The sequence below is a fragment of the Phodopus roborovskii genome, unplaced genomic scaffold (assembly GCF_943737965.1).
Source record: "Phodopus roborovskii unplaced genomic scaffold, PHOROB, whole genome shotgun sequence".
Lineage (NCBI taxonomy): Eukaryota > Metazoa > Chordata > Mammalia > Rodentia > Cricetidae > Phodopus > Phodopus roborovskii.
The window spans coordinates 4,072,035-4,077,022 of record NW_026126648.1 but is presented as its reverse complement, the minus strand read 5'-3'; positions in this window follow the sequence as shown (position 1 = coordinate 4,077,022).

Sequence of the window (4,988 nt, the reverse complement as noted above, 5' to 3'; positions counted from 1 at the left end):
ATTAAATTTATTCTTTTACATGTCGATCCCAGTTCCCTCTCTCTCCCTCACTCCTTCCCTCCCTCCCTCCCTCCCTTTTACCCTCTCTGCCCTCTCACATGCACTCTAACCACCCTCCCCTCCCATCCCCCCACCCCAATTCCATATGTAGGGCAATGCCATCCAGTTGGGGTCATGTAGATCTGACAGGTCATGTGAAGTAGGGACTAGGGCTTCTCTCCTGTCTCTAGGTTAAGGCAGTATCCCTCCATGGGGGAAGTGTTCTCAAGGTCCTTTTGGGCACCAGGGATACATCATGGTTCCACTGAATGAGGTCCCTTAGACTACTCAGTCCTTGCTGTGACCCATATTCAGGGGGCCTGAGTCAGTCCCATGCTGGCTTCCCAGCTATCAGTCTGGTGGCCCCTTAGCTCCTTCTTGTTCAGGTCAGCTGTCTGTATGTGTTTCTGCTGCCTGGTCTTGTCCTCTCCATCTGCATCTGGGATCTAGTTTGACTCAGTGTTTATGTATGGGTGTTTGCTCCTGTTTCCAATAGGTATTGGATGAGGGCTCCATGGATAATTTAGTTGTTGGTCTTACTATCCAGGAAGGGCATTTATGGTAGCCTTTCCACAGATGCTGAAATTGTTAGTTGGCGGCAGTCTTATAGTTCTCTAGACCTTTCTTTGGGTTCAGTTTTCTCTTCAAACCAATATTGGCTCCCTCTTTTATGTTCTCTCTCTCTCTCTCTCTCTCTCTCTCTCTCTCTCTCTCTCTCTCTCTCTCTCCTGTCTTCTATTCCTAAATGGACTCAATCTTCATAGTTGCACGTGATTTCTTCTCCTCCCCCTCAATTTCTCCTACTTCTCTCTCCATTCGCTGCCCCCCCCATTTCTCTGGGGGACTTGTCCCTTCCCAGTTCTTTGAGGGACTTTATATGAATCTCTTAGAATACACCTTGTATCCTAGTTCCTCTGGTGATGTGAATTATAGGCTGGTGATCATTTGCTCTAGGTCTAAAATCCATATATGAGCAAGTACATACCATGTTCCTCTTTTTTGTGACTGGGTTACCTCATTCAGGATGGTTTCTTCAAGTGCCTGCGAATTTCAAGGTACCATTTTTTTTTCTGCAGAGTAGTATTCCATTGTGTATCCATTCTTCAATTGAGGGGCATCTAGGTAGCATCCAGGTTCTTGCTATTACAAATAATGCTGCTATGAACATAGTTGAACAGATGTCTATGTTGCATGGATGTGGATCATTTGGGTGTATGCCCATTTTTCTGAGGAACCGCCTTACTGATCTCCAAAATGGCTGTACGAGTTTGCATTCCCACCAGCAGTGGAGAAGTGTTCCCCTTTCTCCACATCCTCTCCAGCATGAGTCCTCATTGGTGTTTCTAATTTTATCCATTCTGGCAAGAGTAAGATGGTATCTCAAAGTTGTTTTGATTTGCATTTCCCTGATAGCTAAGGATGTGGAGCACTTTCTTAAGTGTCTTTCAGCTTTTTTGATTTCCTCTATTGAGAATTCTTTCTTCAGTTCTGTACCCCATTTTTTCATAGGGTTATTTGGTGTCTTGTTGACTAGTTTCTTGAGTTCTTTGTATATTTTGGAGATCAGCCCTTTGTCAGATATAGGATTGGTGAAAATCTTTTCCCAGTCTGTGGACTGCCCTTTGGTCTTGTCCACTTTGTCCTTTGCCTTATAGAAGATTCTAAGTTTGAAGAGGTCCCATTTATTAATTGTTGCTCTCAGTGTCTGTGCCCCTGGGGTTATGTTCAGGAAGTGGTCTCCTATACCAGTTTGTTCAAGGGTACCTGCTACTTTCTCTTCTAAGAGATTCAATGTGGCTGGATTGATGTTGTGGTCTTTGATCCATTTGGACTTGAATTTCGTGCATGACGACAGACATGTGTTTATCTGTAGTCTTCTATACACCCTCATCCAATTGTGCCAGCACCATTTTTTGAAGATGCTTTCCTCATCCCATTATATAATTTTAGCTGTTTTGTCAAAAATCAGGTGATCATAGGTGTGTCGGTTAATATCAGGATTTCCAATTCGATTCCATTGGTCTACCTGTCTATTTTTGTGCCAATACCAGGCTGTTTTCAGAACTATAGCTCTGTAGTAGAGCTAAAGTCATTAATGGTGAGGCCTCCTGAAGTTCTTTTATTGTATAGGGTTGTTTTGGCTATCCTGGGTCTTTTGTTTTTCCATATAAAGTTGATTATTATCCTTTCAAGGTCGGTGAAGAATTGTGGTGGGATTTTAATGGGGATTGCATTGAATCTGTAGATTGCTTTTGGCAAGATTGCCATTTTTACTATGTTTATCCTACCTATCCAAGAGCATGGGAGATCTTTCCATTTTCTGGTATCTTCTTTAATTTCTTTCTTTAGAGCCACAAAGTTCTTATTATATAGGTCTTTCACTTGTTTGGTAAGCATTACCCCAAGATACTTTATGTTGCTTGTGGCTATTGTAAACGGTGATGTTTCTCTGATTTCTTTCTTTGTCTCTTTGTTGTCAGAATAAAATAAGGCTACTGATTTTTTTGAGTTTATCTTGTATCCTGGTAGTTTGCTGAAGGTGTTTGTCAGCTGTAGGAGTTCCCTGGTAGAATTTATTGGGTCGCTTATGTAAACTATCATATCATCTGCGAATAGAGACAGTTTGACTTCTTCCTTTCCAATTTGGATCCCGTTGATCTCCTTTTGTTGTCTTATAGCATTAGCTAGAACTTCCAGTACAACATTGAAGGATATGGAGAGAAAGGACATCATTGTCTTGTTCCTGATTTTAGAGGATGGAAACACTTCGTTAATATTAAGTAATGTGATATATGCATCCATCTTGTGTTGTAGAAATTCTAGTCCTAGGGATATGCACAAGAGAAGTGAGCACATAGGTTCCTGGAAAAAAAAGTACAAAAACTTCTTTATGACCTTATTGTTAGAGACTGGGTGCACAAGTAACAACATATTCATTTGGAAATATTCTATAGTAAAAATAATGAACATATTTTGTTTAGTGAAATCATAGGCATGCATCCCACGATGGTAATGTTGACTCAAAAGAGATGTAAAATCATTCATAATATATAATTACATTCTTATGAGAATTAAAATTAAAAATATCTAGGGCAAAATGATAGAAGCCCCAGTAATGATTATCTTCCTGGTAGATATATAAATAATTTAGAAAGGTGGTAGATATATAAATAATTTAGAAAGGACTCAGAAGAAACAATATTTTAATCTTGAACTAGATAGTAATTTCAAGTAAACTTGAAATAGATAGTAACACATGGGTATATACAACCATTAACAACTTTATTCCATATACTTAGGGTTCATTCATATCACCTTTTGTAAGTTTTGTAACTCAACAAGACATATGTCATACATGTTAATTATATTTTGTTATTTTGTTTTCTCCATTTTTCTGGCAATGAGGCTTCTGTGACTGTGAGGGAGTTGTCTCTCAGGAATGAAAGTTTTTAAGTATAATTAACTTTCATATGTAGACTAAATACTCCAGTATCCATACTGTGAGGCACTTTCTTTTGAGCTTTATATACCAGGCTGCAACATTTTATGCCATAACCATCCCAGGACTAGGTACCAAAACTCTAAAATCAACCCCATCCTCTAGAGTGTTCTGGAATGATAGCCAATTCTAAGGCTGTTTAGTATCTCCTGTAAAGGATCTTGCTCTATTTCTCTCTATATGTTTGTGCAATAATTGGTCTTAGAGATTCTATTTGTGGATCCTAATGGTACAACCTGTCCTTTCTGTAGGCAGAAAAGCAAACTGTGTTTTTACTAGCCACTATCTTCTTAATTCTTAGGCTTACCAAATATGAATAGTAATGAAAGTTTCAAAGTAAAATAAATCAAGTAAAATGTAAAATGCTGGTAGGTTTATGAGTCATTACCAGGATAAATCACAACTAAAATGTATTAACTCCACATTTTGAACAAGTTAAGAAGACTCAAGAAAGTAATCAATCAATCATGCATAGAATTTTTAAAAAAGATTCTGTGTTGTGCATTTGTCAGAATAGTAGGTGATGGTGGATGCTGGGACAAAGCTGGATAGACACAAAGACATAAAAATTTCTATGTCTCTGTATGTATGAATATGCCACTTACAATGTTGCACACTTATACAATTAAATATTTACTAATATGGCATGGCAGCACATCATCAGAATTATTGATAGTGTTAGCAGTAGAAGAGTCAAATCTAACAAAGAAAGAAAGAAGGAAGGGAAGAAAAAGAACACTTTTGATGAATATAAGTGGAGCCTGCATGGAACTGAACAGTTAGATGCCTAGTTGTCCATTAAGTCATTTAGCAGAGGAAAATGTATAGATTGTGATGGAAACAAGTCAAGGAATTATTTAGAACATAAAATGTATGCTACAAACGTGTTCTTGGAACATCTTTCTCTATTCCTGTTACTTCTTACTGGAAATGCATTACACTAATAAAAACATCTTACCATAATCATTCTAGATTCTTGATAACCTATGAAAGTACACATATATAAGAAAATTACTCTTTTTATGAGAGACAAAACTGGTCATTTGACAAGCTTATTTGAAATACCTGGAGGTATACATTTCCCTAGGAGCTTGCTCTCTGTGCTCTCACTGTGACTGGTTAGACTCATCTGTGACACTGAGAAAGATCATGAAGGATTTGCCATCATTTCCTCACCTGGCCCCTTAGGATAGCTCTGTTCATGCAGTCACAATCATTAAATATTCAATTAAGAGTGACCGCCTTGACCAAGCTTAGTAGGATTGCAGAACTGAGGGTCAAGGGTAGATATTTCTTACAGTTTGGACTCTGGAATTTACTGTTATAGATTAGGACAACAGATCTTTCCAAAATCATAAATAGTTTCAAGGTTACAAATATAAAAAGTATAGCAAAAGAAGTATGCAACCAACTCTAGCAATCTCTGGATTCTATAAGTGGTGTGGAGACA